This window comes from Podarcis tiliguerta (assembly GCF_965153285.1).
Source record: "Podarcis tiliguerta genome assembly, chromosome: 11".
NCBI lineage: Eukaryota > Metazoa > Chordata > Lepidosauria > Squamata > Lacertidae > Podarcis > Podarcis tiliguerta.
In genome coordinates, this window is record NC_139544.1 from 53888828 (window position 1) to 53910078 (window position 21251).

General features: G+C 48.4%; 1 protein-coding gene across 1 annotated transcript in view; it reads left to right on the plus strand.

Moving 5' to 3' along the window:
* Positions 1-210: 210 nt before the first annotated feature.
* Positions 211-21251, plus strand: part of ZBTB7C (zinc finger and BTB domain containing 7C) — a 250850-nt gene continuing 229809 nt past the window's right edge. Inside the window, exon 1 of the mRNA XM_083402877.1 lies at positions 211-598. The gene's annotated coding sequence lies outside the window, so the exon portion shown is untranslated. The remainder of the gene's footprint in view (positions 599-21251) is intronic.

Consider the following 21251-nt stretch of genomic DNA (forward strand, 5'->3'; position numbering starts at 1 on the left):
TTTGGAAAGGCGCGGGGAGCGCTTCAATCTTTGTGTGTGTGCTTATTTCTTTTTAATTAAAAAAAGGAAAGCTTCCTCTCCGTAGGAAAGGACAGAGACGACTAAAGCTCCTCCTCCTTCGCCTCCAGCAACAGTTTGGCTCCCCAAGGAGCGCGCGCTGGAGATTCCCCGCCACGCCAAGTGGCTGCGCGTAAAGGGGGCGGCGGAGGAAGGAGGGAGCAGGCTGGAGACACCAGACATCCGGGCCCTTTGCACATTCCTGATCTCTCCCACCACCCCTCCTTTCCTAGCCCCTTTGCTGCAGCCGCCACCTCCACAGCCTGGAGAGGGAGAAAGAGAGAGGGAAGGTGGAGGACGCCAGCCAGCCAGCCAGCCAGCCAGCCAGTCCTTCGAGGCTGCCCAAGTTCGGCGGCAGGTGCTGCTGCGTCCGCCTGCGCCAAGGCGCGCCGAGCCGCCCTGGGTGTCCAACAGTCGCTGTCACAGTCCGGGGAAGCGGACAGCGGCCGCGGCGACGAGGAGAAGGCGCGCCTCCGCCGCGGCTGCCCAGGAGGAGCCGGGCCGAGAGGATTCTCCCACCTGCAGGCAGCCTCGCCGCCAGGTTGGTCCCTTTTTTTCCATCCATCCATCGAGTCTCCTCTCTCTCTCCGCCCTCCTTTGGTCGGCGGTGGTAGCAACTGCCGCCGGTTTCCCCCGCTGGCGAGGGAGGGTTTCGTCGCAGGTCCGGGAGGGAGGGAGGGAAGGCGAGCCGGGCGCCGGGCGAGCGGACAGCGGCCACTGGCCCCGTGCCAGCCGGATCAGGGTTTGCGCACGGAGCTGTTGCGCGCAACGGTGGCGTGAGCGCACAGGTGGTTGGTGGGTTTTTCCTCTCCTATTCTCTTTTTCTTTCATTCTTAAGAAGGAAGTTTTTGGGCGCAGTAGTTTTTCGGAGAGAATCCGAGTGGATTTGAAATGCGCCCGCGTGGAGCGTTTTCCCACAAACCTTCATTCTCCGTTTTTGTTTGAATTTGCAAGGAAGCTGTCTCGTGGTGTGGAGAGCTGGCAAATGGGAAAGCCGTTTCGTTTGCAGCGCTTTTCGATGTGCGGCGCTTCTCGTTTCGATCAGACTTTCCCAGCTTACCCTTTTAATAAAAACACCCCCCCCCACCAAATTGACATTTCCCAAATCAAATAAAACCCAGGATCAGTACTTAAAACATACTGCCCAGTAATGAGAGGTCGGTAGATGTATCGCCATACGCAGCAGGAAAAACCAAGGAAATTTATGGCCTTTCAGGAAAAACGACCCTCCAAAATGAGTAAGGGGAGGCAGGTGGCTGATTGTTCTCGGTACCCGCAGGCAGCGGCGTAGCGTGGGTTGTCAGCACCCGGGGCAAGGCAAGTAATTTGCGCCCCCTAACCCGTGGATTTGCGCCCCCTAACCCTAACCCCCAGATGTTGCGACCGGTGCGACCGGCCCCCCCTGCACCCCCAACGCTACGCCACTGCCCGCAGTAGCAAAACATCTCAGCCGGTACCGGATATTGAAAAAACGAGTTGGCTTTTCGACTAGATTTTTTCCTCCCTTCATTTGGAGAGCGATGGCTGACCAGGAGGGGTTTTTGCTGACATCGGCGCCTGTTTCCTTGAAAGGGACGACAGTCCTGTGAGGTAGGCTGGCTGGAACAAGAGAGAGGTTGTGTCATGTCTTCCAGGGCTGAGCAGGGTTTTGAACGTAGGACGTCTGCGGTCATAACATCACTTCAGGGATGCAGTTCCGTGCACACTTACTTAGGAGTAAGTGCTATTGAATTCAATGGGACTTTATTTCTGGTAAGCTGCTACAGGATATCACTGTAAAGGTGGGAGTTCTGTGCACACTTTGGAGTAAGCCTTATGAGGTTCAGGAGGGCTTACTTCCGTGTAAACATGGGGTGCATCAGGTTGCAATCATACTGGGACCCTCTTATTTTCCGTTCTTGAACGTTGTAAATTGTCAGATTGCCAGAATAACAGGATTATTATTATTTTTAGCTGCAAGCAAGCTTTTTGTTTGTTGTTTAATAGATGGCAACTTTATGGCCAAGGCTGCAATCCTACACATTCTTCCTTGAGACAAAAGTCCCATTTATCTCCAATGGGCTTACTTCTGAGTAAGCATGGTGTAGGATTGCACTGAAGTCTAAGGTGGATTTTGCCTATGAAACAGGTTGTCTAGGAAGTCCTGTGACCTTGTTATCCTGAGGCTTTGTATTAATGCCCCTTAGGGATATTTTATGGAATCTAATTGTAGTGTAGGGAGAACTGGATAACAGGTAATTCTGGAAGTCTCTCATTACTCCTAACAATGCCATCCTGTGCATGTCTATTCAGAAATAAGACTCACTGAGTTCAGGTCTGTGAATAAAGGATTGCAACCTCAGCATGCATTCTCTTGATTTCACCCCCAGAGGAATGAAGGGAAACAATTGGAACAATTGCTTATTTTCAGTCACTCTCATCTTTGAAAAAGTCCCTTTGCAAATAAGGTCAAATGTTATTACAAATGAATTATTACTGAGAACGCTGGATTTTTTTTGGGGGGGTGCAGGGCGGCAGTCTGAAAAGGACAATTGCTAGGAAGTAGGTTGGACTGGAGGGACACGGGTGGCGCTGTGGGTTAAACCACAGAGCCTAGGACTTGCTGATCAGAAGGCCAGCGGTTTGAATCCCCGCAACGGGGTGAGCTCCCATTGCTCGGTCCCTGCTCCTGCCAACTTAGCAGTTCAAAAGCACGTCAAAGTGCAAGTAGATAAATAGGTACCGCTCCGGCGGGAAGGTAAAGGGCGTTTCCGTGCACTGCTCTGGTTCGCCAGAAGTGGCTTAGTCATGCTGGCCACATGACCCGGAAGCTGTACGCCGGCTCCCTCGGCCAATAAAGTGAGATGAGCGCCGCAACCCCAGAGTCGGCCACGACAGGACCTAATGGTCAGGGGTCCCTTTACCTTTACCTTTTAGGTTGGATTGGGTGCAAACTGGCTTTTAACATATTTAGGCTGCAATCCTATGCATGCTCATTCAGGAGTAAGCTCCCTTACATTTAATGGGACATAGGATTTGGCTACATGTCATGCCATTTAGGAACATTATTTATCTATCTATCTATCTATCTATCTATCTATCTATCTGGCAGTAATCCACAAGGACATATTCGGTGACTACTGGTCATCATGGCTACACAGAATCCCCTTGCTCAAAGGCTGAAATCTAGTTTTTAGGGTGACACATCTGGCTTTTCTGCATGACCTGTTTGTTGCGCATCCATCTGGATCTGCTTGTGTGGAGCTTATATATCTTCCGGTCCATGGATCATTTATCCCACACTTAATGTTCATTTTCTCACCACTTTCCTAACTGCAAAAGACAGAGCGGGTTTTTGGGGTGTTTTTTTTTTTAAAACCTTTGGATTTGTTTCACCTGAGCCAGAGCACTTTAATAGCACAAACCTACATTCCTGGCCTGCTTTTGAATTCCCACATAATACTGATAGCCTGGGGTGACTGGCATGAGATTATGATTGGCCGCTGCTGAGCGAACAGGATGCTGGACCAGGTGGGCTTTTGGTCTGATCCATCAGGGCTGCTCTTACGTCCTTAACCCCTTGCCTACCAAGAGCACGGTGTAGATTCTGGAACAGAAGCGGGTTCCAGTGCTGGCACTGGAGCGGGGTGGGGTCCAGGTAAGTCCCAGCATTTCCCCAGCCCCTTGCTGCTTCACCTTTAATGGCTGCTGGCCTCACAGCCCTCTTGACTCCTCTGGCCAAAGGGAATCACCATAGCTCAGTGGCAGAGAAAGCTCCCTGGTAGGAAATGACCTGGAGAAGAAGAAGAAGAGTTTGGATTTGATATCCTGCTTTATCACTACCCTAAGGAGTCCCAGTGGGACGCGGGTGGCGCTGTGGGTTAAAGCCTCAGTGCCTAGGGCTTGCTGATCGAAAGGTCAGCGGTTCGAATCCCCACGGCGGGGTGCGCTCCCGCTGTTCGGTCCCAGCGCCTGCCAACCTAGCAGTTCGAAAGCACCCCTGGGTGCAAGTAGATAAATAGGGACCTCTTACTAGCGGGAAGGTAAACGGCGTTTCCGTGTGCGGCTCTGGCTCGCCAGAGCAGCGATGTCACGCTGGCCACGTGACCCCGGAAGTGTCTTCGGACAGCGCTGGCCCTTGGCCTCTTTGAGTGAGATGGGCGCACAACCCTAGAGTCTGTCAAGACTGGCCCGTACGGGCAGGGGTACCTTTACCTTTTTAAGGAGTCCCAAAGCAGCTAACAATCTCCTTTCCCTTCCTCCCCCACAACAAACACTCTGTGAGGGGAGTGGGACTGAGAGACTTCAAAGACGTGTGACTGGCCAAAGGTCACCCAGCAGCTGCATGTGGAGGAGCGGAGACGCGAACCCGGTTCCCCAGATTACGAATCTACCACACTTAACCACTACACCACACTGGCTAGAGCTACTGCCAGTTAGTTTAGACAGTACTGAGCTCTGACTTGCTAGAAGGATCCTTAAGGGAAGGCTCATAAACAGCACCAACAAGAAATACCGTATTTTTTGCTCTATAAGACTCACTTTTTCCCACCTAAAAAGTAAGGGGAAATGTGTGTGCGTCTTATGGAGTGAATGCTGGCTGCGCAGCTATCCCAGAAGCCAGAACAGCAAGAGGGATTGCTGCTTTCACTGCACAGCGATCCCTCTTGCTGATCTGGCTTCTGAGATTCAGAATATTTTTTTCTTGTTTTCCTCCTCCAAAAACTAAGTGCGCCTTGTGGTCTGGTGCGTCCTATAGAGCGAAAAATACGGTATAGTTGTTGAGGCTGGAAGGTAAAGCGAGTAAGCAGTACATTGGATGAATGAAAGCAGTGTGTGTGAATGGGAGTAGCCCCCAAATTTAATTGACTACCAAGATTGCCTATTCTGAGCTAAGATGATGGGCTGGTACTCCCTTGATGTGCTGCCACAGCCTTTGCCAGCCATATTTCTCTTAACTTGGTAGCATATTGCGGGAGATACCCTTGCAAGACCTCAGGTGCTTAACGTAAACTCATCTCAACCTGGATCGCCTTGCTGTCTAGCCCCAAAGCCTAGCCTAACGAAGCCTCCTTTGCCATTGGGATTGAGCTGAATGCATCTTAACCGCCCCTCCCCTGGTTTAATGGGTTGCACTCGGGGTGGGGGGCACCCTGTCGCTCGGCTCGTTCCTCAGTGGGTGGCATTAGCAGGGATGGATAGCTGAGGAGGTGAAGGCAATGGCTTCCTCCGTCACATCACAGAATCGTAGCATTGTAGAGTTCGAAGGGTCATCTTCTCCAGCCCCCTGCAATGCGGGAATCTTTTGCCCAACGTGGGATTTGAACCCATGACCCATGAGATTAAGAGTCTCATGCTCTACCGATTGAGCTACCAAGATGCTGCTGCTGCTGCTACAGTAAGGCATGTTGCAGCAGCAGTATTACATCTGGCAGGGATGCTGAAGGCCCTGCCTCCTTCTGCATAGAGACATACTGATGACTCCCTGCCTCTTGAACTTTCCAGTCTACAGATGCCCCCTAGAGGACAGCAGAAGCCTAGCACAACTTCAGGTTGCAAACCTGTCATTGGAGGTTATTTACAGTGCTTCTTAACTTGCTCTCCATTGCAAAAATAAAAAATATCTCTATCCTAGTTGTGGGCCAAATAGCCAGGGCAGGCCATTCAGACTTCATGTTCAGTCTTGGGTTTGGAAAAGTTGGTGTTTCTTTCTTTTTTTCTTTTCGAAACGAGCAATAAGCCATGATGCTGTTCCGTAGCAATATCCTTCCCTCGGGGTTCCTTATCACATTTACAGCCTCTCTCTCCCCCCTTCCTTCCTGTGCACTGCAGGTCCCTAAATTACAGAAAATAAAGACGGGAACAGCCCTATTAGGTCAGCCAGCCTGTCTTCCCTCCTAGCCAGAGAGGAGATTCTCCCCTGCGGTGCTCTTGAGTGCTTTCTCCTGCCAGTCAAAGACTTCAGATCTTTTTTCCTGGATGGTTTTGGCCAGCTTGCTCTCTTATTCTCCTGGAAGATAGCAACACCATCTCTGCTTAATAGCTTTTGCACAGGGCGAGAAACAATAGTTGAATGAGAACTCCTTTCTCAGTTAAGATAGCCTCCTAGGGTGCATTGTGGAAATTGCAACGTAATTTTTTTTAAAGCAACAACCCCGTTTGCTCAACCTTGTGCATTAAGAACAGGTGTCGCTTTCCAGAGAACTGCTGTTAGGACTGATCGCTTCTCTTCCCCTCGCTCCTCCGTGCTAAATTTCACAGTGTCTCTCTTTAAGACACAGGACTGCTTGAAATTGATTGCAAAGCTTCCATAGACGTTAATAGGAAGAAAGGTTCAGGGCACTGCTGTGTGAACAAGAGGCAGACTTTTTTAGCTTATTATGGACATAATTGCAACACCTCTGTAGGCCAATTCCTATGAGCCATGTTAGGCTTGGAGCTGTGGCTGGAACTGTGGAAAAGTTAGAGGAAGGGGGGGGAGAGAGGGGAGAGTTTGGCACAATCCATCTCCTAAGCTGAAGAGTTTTCCTGCAAATTTCCCAATTAGCCATGATTGTTGTTGTTGTTTAGTCGTTCAGTCGTGTCCGACTCTTCGTGACCCCATGGACCAGAGCACGCCAGGCACTCCCGTCTTCCACTTCCTCCCGCAGTTTGGTCAAACTCATGCTGGTAGCTTCGAGAACACTGTCCAACCATCTCGTCCTCTGTTGTCCCCTTCTCCTTGTGCCCTCCATCTTTCCCAGCATCAGGGTCTTTTCCAGGGAGTCTTCTCTTCTCATGAGGTGGCCAAAGTATTGGAGCCTCAGCTTCACGATCTGTCCTTCCAGTGAGTACTCAGGGCTGATTTCCTTAAGAATGGATAGGTTTGATCTTCTTGCAGTCCATGGGACTCTCAAGAGTCTCCTCCAGCACCATAATTCAAAAGCGTCAATTCTTCGGCAATCAGCCTTCTTTATGGTCCAGCTCTCACTTCATGGATCACTGCCTTGCCGTGGCAAAGGGGCTTGAAGAACTCAGAGAAGCTATGAACTATGCTGAGCAGGGCACCCAAGATGAACAGGTCATAGTGGAGAGTTTTGACCAAACGTGATCCACCTGGAGCAGGAATCGGCAAACCACTCCAGTATCCCTGCCAAGAAAACTCAATGGACAAAGACAACAGGCATATAAAAGCCATGATTACAACCCATCAAGAACGGGGGGGGGGGGGGGGGGCTCTCATTGCATTTGCCAGTGCAGCGGTTGGAATAAGGAGGAGGAAAAAGAGATTGGATCAATTCGTTGTGGTTAGGTCTATCAAGGGGTAGTCATCATAATAGGTAAAAATGGAACTTCCATATACGGTGGCAGTCTATCTCTCAATACCAGATAGGTAAAGGGACCCATGTAGGTCCAGTCGCGGACGACTCTGGGGTTGCGGCGCTCATCTCGCTTTATTGGCCGAGGGAGCCGGCGTACAGCTTCCGGGTCATGTGGTCGGCGTGACTAAGCCACTTCTGGCGAACCAGAGCAGCGCACGGAAATGCCACCGGAGCAGTACTTATTTATCTACTTGCACTGGTGTGCTTTCGAACTGCTAGGATGGCAGGAACAGGGACCGAGCAACGGGAGCTCACCCTGTCACGGGGATTCGAACCGCGACCTTCTGATCGGCAAGCCCTAGGCTCTGTGGTTTAACCCACAGCTCCACCTGCGTCCCTCAGTACCAGATGCTGGAGTTGAATTGCATCACCTTTATTCCCCTGCCCATACATTTCCCAGCCACTGTTGGAATGGAAAAGGAGTGGCCCCGCTCGGAGAACCTGGAGATATTAATCAGAGAGGCAAATATTTCCCCACTGTGGATCCGTCAATTGCCAAGACAAAAACCATCCATGCACAAAAATGAGATACCAGCAGGCTTGGGGGAGACCCAAGGTTTGCAGAAGTATTCCCTCCCCCCAAGTGAGTAAGCCCCCCCACAGAACAGCCCAGTGAGGTCTGAGCATGCTCTATGTCCCCAGAATGTTGGGTGTTTTTGGAGGGAGGTGGGAATGGAAAACCTGGGTCTGTGTGGATTGGAGTTGCCTGGAAAGGGGTATGGCTGGCTGGCTAGAACCCCAAACTTCACACTGCAATATTTTGTGGGAGGTGTTCTATCTCAGGGTTGCTGCTGTTTTTGGTTGCTGTTCAACCTGGAGAGTTCACAGGCCATTGGTATTTCCAAAATGGATATAGTTTTGCCAGTGTGCCTTCAGTGGGTTATTCGCCTGCTATTTTATATTTTCTCGCTCCCGAACCAAGAGTAGGTTGGTTTTGGATGCAATTGGTGCCACATGGATCCTATGCTGCTGGGATGTCACCACAAAAGGCTTTGTAGGTGGGGGGGTCTCCTAAAATGGTTTGGGGGTGCTTTCTCCAGGGAAACTCGCCTAGCTCCACCATGGTCAGTTTTTATTCGACAAGCTAAGACATTTCTGTTTACTCAGGTCTTTGGTAGTTAAGCTAACCTCTAATGTAACGCCCCTCTTTTATTAGTGTGGGGTAGGACTTGTCCTCATTGTGGTGCTGGATGAGCATTTTAGGAAATCTGTACGGTACTGTATTGTACATTTTAAAAAAAGAACTATAGCTTTTAATTTATGTGTTTGCATTTTATCTCGTAAAGTTGCCTTGAGGCTGCATACACCATACATTTAAGGCACATTGTTTTCCCCTGAGAATCCTGGGAACTGTAGTTTGTGTTGGAGTTGGGAATTGTAGCTCTGTGAGGGACAAACTACGGATCCCAGGATTTTCAGGGGGAACGAATGCGCTTTAAATGTATGGTGTGTGCAGCTTGAGACCTCTTTTGTATAAACAAATGGAAATAATAACGATGATAGTAATAAAGGTAAAGGTAAAGGGACCCCTGACCATTAGGTCCAGTCGTGGCCGACTCTGGGGTTGCGGCGCTCATCTCGCTTTATTGGCTGAGGGAGCCGGCGTACAGCTTCCGGGTCATGTGGCCAGCATGACTAAGCCGCTTCTGGTGAACCAGAGCAGCGCATGGAAACGCTGTTTACCTTCCCACTGGAGTGGTACCTATTTATCTACTTGCACTTTGTGCTTTTGAACTGCTAGGTTGGCAGGAGCAGGGACCGAGCAATGGGCGCTCACCCCATCGCGGGGATTTGAACCGCTGACCTTCTGATTGGGAAGTCCTAGGCTCTGTGGTTTAACCCACAGCGCCACCTGCGTCCCTAATGATAGTAATACCTGATGAAATCTTAGTGGGGAAACACAGGAGCAGCCAGAAACACAACCTGCCCCCTTCTTTCTGTGACCCTGTGGGGGGAATGATGTAACTTTAAATCTCTATCCCTTATGAGCTACAAAAGAGATGCTGGACAGACAGGAAATATTGAGAGAGAAAAGGAAACACTTCAATTGTAACAAATGGCGCTTGGCAAGCTGAGAGAAGGAGGATGCGGAAAGCAGGGGTGAGGGGAAAGGGAAGGGGAGGCCACTGTTCCCAGGGAGCAGGGTGTGTCCCATTTTGTATTTTAAACTCAGCACTTGTGAGTGCTGCTAATTTTACAGCCCACTGGTGCAAAAAGGGACGGCGATACTCCCTCTTTGAGTAATATGATGTTAAGAAAGCAGCTACCTGGTCTGCACTTAAAAATAATCACAACAACAACTGGCGAAGGGATCCGTGATTCGAAAGAAGTTTCAAAAATGTGCTGCTGTGTTTTTTGTTTTGTTTTTTGGGGGGCTTTTGTCGTTTCCTTGCAAGGCATCGAGAGTTTTGTTCAACACCGCAGTGCATCATGTTGCATCTCGCATTTCTTGCTTTGTAAACGACTCAGAGACACATTCAGATGGGCGGGGTAATAATAATAAAATTATTATTATTAGAATAGAGACTTTTTTCAGTATATAAATATGTGAAATGACTAATAAGAGCTGAACCAGATTTTCTGCGAAGAGGGGCTTAAGCTGTGCAAATAAACCAGTTTTTCAGGAGTTTGGAGGTGGAATTTCTGGGACATAATTATCCAGGATACCCAATAGTCCTGGACTCAGTGTGGCTAAAGTTGAGCACCTTTGGGTTCCTTTGCTTTCCCCAAATTATGCTGTAATCGATGTGCATCACGCAAGACAGACTGAACTGACCAAAACAGCGAGGTTATCCATCTCATCCTGCCAAGTGGTAAGGAGAATTTGAAACACAAACCAGCTGCCAATGTTTGGTGGAAGAGAAATCAGCCCTGCTTTCAGGGATGGAGCTATTCTCGGAGCACAAATTATTTCAAATATTATTTTTATTACCCTGAAATATATACAGCCCTGAGGTTGTACCACGGATGCACCTGGATTCTCTAACTGGTCTTATCCGTAAAGACATGGTCAGGCCTGGATAGCTCAGATGGTTAGACCATGGTGCTGATAACGCCAAGGTTGCAGGTTCGATCCCTGTATGGCCCAGCTGCATATTCCTGCATTGCAGGGGGTTGGACTAGATGATCCTCAGGGTCCCTTCCAACTCTACAGTGCTAGGTGATTCTTAGGATGGGGTTACCAGACGTCCCCGGTTCCCGGCAACAGTCCCTGGATTTGCAAATCTGTCCCCAGACAAATTCCATCCCCAGAATGTCCCTAGATTTGCAAATTTGTCCCTGGGAAACGTGGCAGTGGCAGCCTCAGCAGCCCAGAGCCAGCCTGGCAGCCGAAGGTAAACCAGGGACATCCAGTGGTACAGATCTCCTGCCCCCTTCCCCCTTTGTTTTGACAGATTGGGGGAGGCTCGGGAGTCATGGGCAGGCGGGCGTTGCCCAGGAGGGGCACAAGGCACGTGGTTTCTCTACCAGGCAAGGTGCAAAGCCCTTCTTCTGCACCCTATGAAACATAAATGTGCAGAGTTTTTTTTTTAAAAAAACTGGGCAACAGCCGCCTGCCTGTGGCTCCCAAGCCTCCCCCGATCAGTCAAAACAAAGGAGGAAGGGGGCAGGAGATCGGGGGAGGCTCGGGAGTCACGGGCGCATGGCATGCCATTGCCCAGTTTTTAAAAAACTCTGCGCATTTATGTTTCAGAGGGTGCGAAAGAAGGGCTTTGCACTTTTATACAATATGCATGTGTGCTTGAGCCCAGGGTCTTTTGCCTCGCCATCCACACTACTGACTCTCTGTTGCTACTCAGCTTCAAAAAAATAAATAAATCCCTGGATTCATTGAAAAAAATGTGGCAACCATACCTTAGGATGGCATAACACTTTCTAAAGGGGAAAAGCCCATCTCCGAAGGACTTCCCCTGCTCATCTTTGTGTACAAGACACGGTGGAGGTTTTGCTTTGCTTTGCTTCCAGAAGCAATCTCAGAGAGCCAGGACTGTGACCTCACCAGCCAGGGAGCTAGCACACGTGATAATCTTAAGGTAATTGAACAGGTGCCAGTCTTTGGGGGGGGGGGGTCTGCAGAGGTGACGACACTCACATAGACAGTGAAGCCCTCCACCCAAATACGAACTTGGGATGAAGCATGGTCAGGTCTCAGTTTATCCCACCTGGGAATGGACCAAAGAGATACCTGTTGGCCAGTTGGGGCTGCCCCCTGGTGAACTCCTGCACCTAAGACTGCCCAAGATTGGTCAATCTGCGGGCAGGCTGCAATCCTGCCCAGTCTGTACCTGATCGCTCATGCCAGGCTGCAATGCTGCCTGGCCATTAGGTAAAGGTAAAGGGACCCCTGAACATTAGGTCCAGTCGCGGACGACTCTGGGGTTGGGGCGCTCATTTCGCTTTATTGGCCGAGGGAGCCAGCATACAGCTTCCGGGTCATGTGGCCGGCATGAGTAAGCCGCTTCTGGCGAACCAGAGCAGCGCACGGAAGCGCTGTTTACCTTCCCGCCGGAGCGGTACCTATTTATCTGCTTGCACTTTGTGCTTTCAAACTGCTAGGTGGGCAGGAGCAGGGACCGAGCAACAGGAGCTCACCCTGTCGTGGGGATTTGAACTGCCGACCTTCTGATCGGCAAGCCCTAGGCTCTGTGGAACTGCCTCCCTAAGGGTTACCGTGCTTTTGTTTCTTGCGGAGCTGGAGTAGCTTGAGCTGAAGGGCAGGCAGATGTTCAACAGGCATAGCTCCCGCTTCCCTGCCAGCAAATCTGCATGAAATTTTACATCGTGAAACACCCTGTGATCTTTGGATGAAGGGCGGTATACAGATTTAATAAATAAGTTGTAGGCTCCTTGGCGGCGAGGCCCCTGGGCCTCGGGTGGTGGTTTTGGGACTTGTCAGGTATCCTTTAGACTACCTTCGACTGAAAGGGGGTGGCATCTCATGCACCCCAATGCGGCAGCGTTTTTGCAGGGCCCGTTAAAGGGTGTTTGTGGGAGTCCCTGGCCCTGGAGTGGCAACAAGTAGGTCAAACTCCCAATCCGGCGCTGTGCAAGTTCACGCTTTGCAGTCTCCTCACACGGCAGCTGTCTCCCTGCACATCCTCAACCCCCTGTGTGGTTGAGAATGAGACCTTCCAAGGCTAAGGCCAGGTTGCCTACATCTGAAATCTGAATTCAGTAAAGTTGTGGCCAATTCGTTTTTTGTTTTTGTTTTAAATAATATTTATTACTTTTTCAACAATTACAAAGAAGAGATAAAAGAAAAAAGAAAAAAAAGAAAGAAGAAAAAAAACAAAACAATACAATACAATACAATACAAAAACACTACATACCACTAACACATTAAACTGACAAAACAAAACAAAAACAATTTAAAATACATCAAACACATCCAACAGTTTCAATATCTTATCTTTCATTCACTTACAGTGGTACCTCGCAAGACGAATGCCTCGGAAGACGAAAAACTCGCAAGACGAAAGAGTTTTTCGTTTTCTGAGATGCTTCGCAAGACGGATTTCCCTATGGGCTTGCTTCGCAAGACGAAATGTCTTGCGCCTTTTTTTTTAAACCGCCAATGCATTCCTATGGGAAACCGTCAATACACAGCGGTGCTTCGCAAGACGAAAAAACTCGTAGAACGAAAAAACTCACAGAACGAATTAATTTCATCTTGCGGGGCACCACTGTATTTCCACGACCTCCTCACACCTCCTTTTTGTATTCCACTTCTATTAATGTTTCAGCAATTCCTTTCCATCTTCCTCTGTTTTCTATCCTATAATCATCTTAACAGGATAGAAAGTTGTGGCCAATTCGAACCCATACCTTGTTGTCTGGTCTCTTCCTTTGTGGGGGGGGGGCAAGGACAGGGTTAGCACGTGGGCCCGCAAAGTGATTTTTGAGTGGGTGCAGCCATCTTTGGAGGCTTGGTGGAGAGTGATAAAACCTTTTCCCCCTGCCTCTTTATCCGATCAGCTATTCCTTGCACTCTGGCTCCCAGCCCAAGCTGCAATAGCCTAGGAGCCTTCTGTAATCTTTGCGGATGGGGAGGGGAATACTGTGACCTCCTCTCAACTACTTCAGGTTGTTTTTCGTGGCCGGTTGGGTGCTGCTTGCCTGCATTTGTACCAAAGGTGTGAAGCGGACTAATGGGGGTGGGGGCTCCTATTTTCCCCACTAGTCTGCTTCACATCTTTGCCACGGTTTGATTCCTCATCTTCCAAACAAGGCGTATAGCTCCGAACACTCTTTTTTATTGTGCATGATTTGTGACGTTTTGTGCTCATGATGGTATCAGGGCAGTCATACACGATCCCACTTTCAATACTAATACAGTGGTACCTCGGATTAAGAACTTAATTCGTTCCGGAGGTCCGTTCTTAACCTGAAACTGTTCTTAACCTGAGGTACCAGTTCAGCTACTGGGGCCTCCCGCCACGGCGGCGTGATTTCTGTTCTCATCCTGAAGCAAAGTTCTTAACCTGAGGTAATATTTCTGGGTTAGTGGCGTCTGTAACCTGAAGCACCTGTAACCTGAAGCATCTGTAACCCGAGGTACCACTGTAGTATTGAAATAGCTTCATTTCCAATACAGTGGTACCCCGCAAGACGAATGCCTCGCAAGACGGAAAACCCGCTAGACGAAAGGGTTTTCCGTTTTTCAATGCGCTTCGCAGGACGAATTTCCCTATGGGCTTGCTTTGCAAGACGAAAATGTCTTGCGAGTCTTGAGATTTTTTTCCGCTCCCCACCCCCTTTTTCTAAGCCGCTAAACCGCTAATAGCCTTTTAACAGCTAATCCGCTAATCCTTTAAGCCTTTAATAGCCGCTAATAGCCGCTAAACCGCTAATAGCGCTAATCCGCTAAGCCGCTAATAGGGTTGCTTCGCAAGACGAAAAAACCGCTAGACGAAGAGACTCGCGGAACGAATTAATTTCGTTTTGCGAGGCCCCACTGTAGTGCATTTCACATAACATCCTCACGAAATCCTGTATGTTTCTGTACCACGAAGGTTCTGGGCTGTGTGTCTTGCTTTTGCTGCCGTACAGTGCAAGTGTGCCCTTCCAGACACCTTCGGTGCTCTAACATTGGGGAAGCATTGCCGAGAAACGCATAAAGCCCAATGGTGTGTGGATGGTTCAGCATGAATGCGCTATTAATGAGTCAACGACCCGTTGCAAAACAGCAACAACACCACACACCCTAAGTGTCTTTTCTTTGAAACTGCCAGGAGGAATTTCATTGCCCTGATCTAATTCCCAGTCTGTTTGGGTTCTGGCAGTTACCAGCACATCGTCTCTGGGCAGAGAGAATAGACAGCCTCTTGGGCTGCTGCCTGCTTTGCTTTCTCCTTCTGTTTCCCTGTGCTTCAGGAGCACACGGGGTTAATTCTGTCCAGCAGCAGGAACCTCTTCTCACCCTTCTCCAGCTGTCACTGACACCTCTGTGACTTTGGCCCTCTTCCTTATTATCTCTCATCTCTGCCTCCTGGTTGCCTGGCAACACCCATCACTGTTGACAGGACTTCGTTCTTACACACTACTTTTATATCGCACGCTCCCTCTCTTTTTATTGTTGCAAAAAAAGAAAGAAAGGAGAAAAAGTTAAAAATGTGCTCATTAACAGAGAGGCTCGGGCTGCCCTTGGTGAGGTCAAAGGGCATTTGGTCCCTGTTTTTTTTTGTTTTTTTAAGTTTTTGTCCAAATGAGGGGAAGAAACTGTTTCTGCACTAATGCTTTGCTACAGAAATAGATATTTGGGGTTTTTTTATTTCTCTGTCCCTGGAGCTCTGGCAGGTCACATTTAAAAATAAAGACGCAACGCTGTTTGTCTTTAGATTATTAGATAACGTGACACGTCATCCATCGGTCGATTCAGACGTATCATTTTGCACAGACTTCCCTTGACCTGTAAAATTAGATCCTGTTATTACTGAATTCCTGTTTCTTCCTAGGTTTATGATACTGTCTTTTTTAAAAAAAATGTCTTATTGTTTTATGCTGTATTTTTTGCATGCCGCTTAGAGAATTGGAAATAGAAAGTGGTTTAGAAATGCTTTTGAATTGATAAATAGGTAATGCTATCTTCCAGTTCCATAGTCACCTTAGGTAAAGGTAAAGGTACCCCTGCCCGTACGGGCCAGTCTTGACAGACTCTAGGGTTGTGCGCCCATCTCACTCAAGAGGCCGGGGGCCAGCGCTGTCCGGAGACACTTCCGGGTCACATGGCCAGCGTGACATCGCTGCTCGGGCAAGCCAGAGCTGCACACGGAAACGCCGTTTACCTTCCTGCTAGTAAGCGGTCCCTATTTATCTACTTGCACCCGGGAGTTCTTTCGAACTGCTAGGTTGGCAGGCGCTGGGACCGAACAACGGGAGCGCACCCCGCCGCGGGGATTCGAACCGCCGACCTTTCGATCGGCAAGCCCTAGGCGCTGAGGCTTTTACCCACAGCACCACCCACGTCCCTATAGTCACCTTAACCACTAGTCAAATGAACTATCCGTGTCTTGTGTCCTTGAACAAGTCACTCCCAGTGACCGTATGTCCTTAATGACACTGCTCATGCCTGTCCTCGTGCATAGGATCTAACTCCTAAGGGCTGAGGGACCTTTGGCCCACCCCATAAAATATTTGAGGGGCTGGGCCCCCACAAAGTTGATGGGCGTTGCCATTCAGATGGTGTGTGCATGCTGTGTCTTGTGATCGATTATGTGGGGCAGGGCTTACCTGGCGCCCCCCCCCCCCAATATTTTATTCAAGTTGGCACCCTGACTGGCTGCAGGAATGTCTGTGAGTCTCTTTGCAACAGGGCATCCTGCTCACGTGGGTCTGAGGATCAAGTCCCCCACCCCGGCAAAGCTGCGCAGGAACCTCAAAGTTGTCATTGCAAAACCATGTGTGTGTGGGGGGGGGGGGGAGGAGGTAGAAGGAGAATCAAGTATCAAAGTATCAAGTCTGCATGTATGTGTTTCTTTATTTATCTTCATTGCTTTCTACAAATCATCTGAAAGCAACTTACAAAATATTAAAATACAGAACAAATGTATTTGAAACCCCACAAATAAAACACCAAACATTTCGATTGTTTGGGAGCCAATTTGTTTGGGAGCCAAGGCGTTTGAGATCCAAGGTACGACTATGCTTACTCCTGACAGGTCTCTCCAGTGTCTGGCTATGGGACCGCCTCTCCCGGTATGCCCCACGGAGGACCTTAAGGTCCATAAATAGCAATGCCCTAGAGGTCCCGGGCCCTAAGGAAGTCAGATTAGCCTCAACCAGAGCCAGGGCCTTTTCAACACTGGCCCCGGCCTGGTGGAACGCTCTGCCTCATGAGACCAGGGCCCTGCAGGATCTGATTTCTTTCCGCAGGGCCTGTAAGACAGAGTTGTTCCGTCTGGCCGTTGGCTTGGAATCAACTTGATCCCCTCCCCCTCTTTCTTTTTTCCTTTCTCCTTCTGTGATGCAACCCCTATTTGGGGACTTCTATTGCTTTTTTCTGGCCCACGTAGGACCAGTCTGGATAGTTGGCCTTGATGAAGATTGGACGTTTTCATCCCCAAAAAGTTTTTGATTTGAGTTTGTACTGAAATGAGACTGCAGTTTAATGTTGTATTTTAATCTTGTTTTTAAGTTGTATTTTAATTAATTGTTTTTATATCGGGTGTTAGCCGCCCTGAGCCTGGTCTTGGCTGGGGAGGGTGGGTTATAAATAAAATTTATTATTATCATTATTATGCTTCTGGCTGCTGAGAGTAGGTGGGTTATGAGCTCTTATGCAAATCCATGCAGCCTACTTTGTAACCACAAAAAGGAAAAGTAAACGGCTTCATTGTAACTCTTGAGCAACTAAACAATTACATTTGTGTGTCCTACAGCAATGTGTGTTTTTGACTAGCGTTGGTCTTTCTTAGTAGTCTAAGTAAAGTCACAGAGCTCAAATCAGCCAGCCCTTATCCCCGGCTCCCCAGAATTGAACCCTCCTTCCTCTCTGATGCTGCTGGTTTTTCAAAAAACCCCTCTAGCAGGCCAGAACAACTCTCCACCCATCCCCAGTGCTGCCAGCTTAAACATCCTGGTCACCCAAGTCTCCTTCTCCAACGACTAAAAGTCATTGCCACCAATCCACACCCTTTCCTCTTGGCTGCAAACACAGGCAAGCTGCAAGTTTCGCACCCTGCCTTGTTCACTGCAGTTCACTGCTTTCCACTCTGTTATAATCTCCACTCCCCAATAGCTGCAGTGCTCTTTTCAATGGTTGGCTAGCAGAAGTCTGTTCTGCTTGCTCATGGACACCATTGGATACAAACTCCCATCAGCGGCAGCCAGCGTGCCCAGTGATCAGAGATGATGGGACTTGTTATGTACTGAGTTGAATAGGATCCAAACTGCAGCAATCTGATTGGTCCTAGAATAGGATCCAAAATGCAGCAGTCTGATTGGTCTGCAGGAGCCACCCAATCCAGCTCCAGATGGAAGTGAATCCACAACCTGATTGGCCTACAGGAGAATTCCAGAATTAGCCAATCACGTGCAGCCCATTGTGTAAATAATGTATATAAAGCAGATACTTTGGGGGAACTTTCATTTCCTCCTCACCACTATGAGCTGAATAAGAGCATGAAATCCACTCTTGACTCTGAGTATATTTCAGGACTGTAGACCAGCAACATCTGTAAGGAAGATGTCTGCTTTGGGAAGTCAAAATGTATCTGCTCCTTCTTATTCTTGGAGATTGTGTAGTAGTTTCAGTGAAGGGTTAGAGGTGGTATCTCAGTGTTAGAGAATTTGTTTTGTGTTCCATTCCTGCTATATTCAGCTAGTGCTGGGAGACACATCTGATCAAGCCCTGGAGACTCGCTGCCAATTGCTGTAGCTGGATGGGTCAGTGGTTTGTCTGAGTGCAAGTAACCCTTCCATGTTCAAGGGTTGCTGTGGGTCATGCCTGGGCCCTCGTTGAGCCCGGGTTCTGTGTTTGACCAAGCTTCGCCAATAAACCACGGCTAGCTCCTGTTTTGCTCATGGGATGCCAAGCGAAACTTGGAGGGACAGACCTTTGGAGGAAATCATCCTGTAGTGGGTAGCAAACCTATGGAAAGGGCCTTCAGGACCATGGAGAGCTCCCAGGGGAGGCTGCTGTTGACCCAACAAGCTCCACAGCTCTTCCTTTGCCCAAGAAGGGCCTGATGACTGCATTTCCCAAGCAAGGCAGCTGATTCTTTGAATGCAGAGGTAGCAAAAGAGATACCTTCCAACTTCCATCCTCCCTGACCATTGGCTTTGCTGTTTCTCTACAGCCGTAGGCTTTCCTTCCCCAAGCAGATGCTCTACTGGGCTGGTCAAGGCGGTGGGAAGTTGTACTCCAAAACATGAGCTTGCAGAAGGCTGTCCAGATTTAAGAACTACGCTCTCAGGAAAGACAGAATTTTCTTTCTCTTTTACCAGAGAGCAGTGAACGATATACACCCTGGAAATGACATTGTTGACTGTTGATGATGCCAAGCAAATGCCCTCCAAAAGGTGTGGGGAACCTTTGGCCCTCCAGATGTTGCGGAACTACAACTTCCACAACCCCTGGCCATTGACTTTGTTTGCTGAATGGAGTTGTAGTTTGGCAACATCTGGAAGACCAAAGTTTCCCCACCTCTGGTCTAAGCATTTAGTACGTCTTTTGTAGTTCTTTGCATCTTCTGGTTGTAATCCCCAGAAACTCAGTTTGCAAACTGCTGGTTTACTAGAAATATACAGTGGTACCTCGGGTTACATACACTTCAGGTTACATACGCTGCAGGTTACAGACTCCGCTAACCCAGAAATAGTACCTCGGGTTAAGAACTTTGCTTCAGGATGAGAACAGAAATCGCATGGTGGCAGCACGGCGGCAGCGGGAGGCCCCATTAGCTAAAGTGGTGCTTCAGGTTAAGTACAGTTTCAGGTTAATAACGGACCTCCGGAACGAATTAAGTACTTAACCCGAGGTACCACTGTATTGATAACTAGGTTGAAACACTTCAAGTTGAGGTAGGGTTTGAAATAGTATAATGGATGGGTTGCCTGTGTTGTTCAAGAGGTTAGATTATTTTGGAAAAATGTGCGCTCTTTCCCCATGTGTTAGAAATGTATCTGAAATGTGTGCTGGTTTAATTTCTTTAAAAATGGACATCCACCATTATAATTCTTTCTTTCTTTCTTTTTTGCTGACTTTGGGGTGTTGCCCTCTAACTAAGGGAGTGTTATTTATACCTCTCACTTCCTCATCTTCTGGAAACTTCCTGTCTCTTTGGCTTGTAAAGTGCCAAATGTAAAAACAATTGGGCATAAGCCCAATCTGGTGGAGTTTCTTCAGAAGTAAGTCCCATGGAATCAAATGAGGACAATTTCCTTGCAAAAATGCTTAAGTCTGCAGCCTTGATGAAGTTTCATGAGACACAAGGCTGGACCTGAGCAGTTTATGTTTGTGCAGTTCATCTCCTTAAAAAAGGAGAGGAAACTGCGAGCCCTTTTAAACTGCCTATGTGGTGAAATCAAGAATCGATGTGTGCGCTTATGAGCAGCTGTTTATAACTGGAGCTCTTATTGCGTTGTTTGTGTGGCATGTTCTCTTTAATAGTAATTTCCAGCTTGCTTCGATAGCAGCTCCTTTCTCTGGACATCAAGGGATTCTGTCCTTATCCCACAAATTAGAACTATTAATTTATTTACATTATTTTTCGTGCCGCCTTAAAATACTGGTCCAGCGAGTGGCTTGTGTGACAAATAGACAATCTCTTTGAGCAATAATCATCCCGTTAAAAGCAACAAGTGGAAGAACACATCAGTAATAAAACCGAAATGGTTAATTCAAAATGAAGGGTCTCAAAATATAAACAAACAGACGTACGGATTTTAAAATGGAGAGCAGAGGGATAAGAATCCTTAGAGCTGAACAATATTAGAACAGCAACGTAGTTCAAAAGGCCTGGGGAAATTAAATTGACTTTCTCAGGGGCTGAAAAGATATTGGAGTAGGTATCTTATGGGTCTCCCTGGGGATGGTTTTCCATAACTGGGGAGGGGGAGGCACTACTGTAAAGGCCTTTTGCTCTTCTACTAACCTAGCGTATCTCACTATGGCCCCGTCTGCACTATGCATTTAAGTATCATGCCACTTTCAGCAATCATGGTCCCCCCAAAGAATCCTGGGAAATGTAGTTTAAGGGCTCAGAGAGTTCTTTGTAGACCCCCTAATCCTCTTGCAATTCTCTTCCCAGGGACCTTTGAGTATTGTGAGGGGAATAGGGGAAACGAAAGCTCTTTCTAAGCACAAACACATGGCTGTTCTTTAAAACAGTATCTGAGAAAGTGGAATTCCCATGCCCATTGCATGCCCATTGCACACACATATTTATGGGGCAATATCTGACCTGATATTTGTTCATTCATAGGTGTAAGAGGATGGTCAGTAGGTGCCAGTCCTTACAGTGGATGTGGGCATTCTGAGGGCAGAGGTTGCTGCTGTGATGTCGCCCTCTAACTGCCAGAAGAAAGGCCACAGCTTAGTAGTCGGACACCTGCTTTGCATGCAGAAGGTCCCAGGTTCCATCCCCAGCCTTTGCAGGTAGCACTGGCTGAATTCCTAGGGAGAAACTGTGCAGACAACACTGAGCCGATGGTCTGAGGCACCTTCTGATGTTCCTACTAAGAACTGAGAGGAGTTGGAGGCTGCTAGACTGGGCTGGCACAGTGGTCTAAACCGCTGAGCCTCTTGGGCTTGCTGATTGGAAGGTTGGCGATTCGAATCCCCATGACAGGGTGAATTCCCATTGGTCTGCCCCAGCTCCTGCCAACCTAGCAGTTCGAAAACACACCAGTGC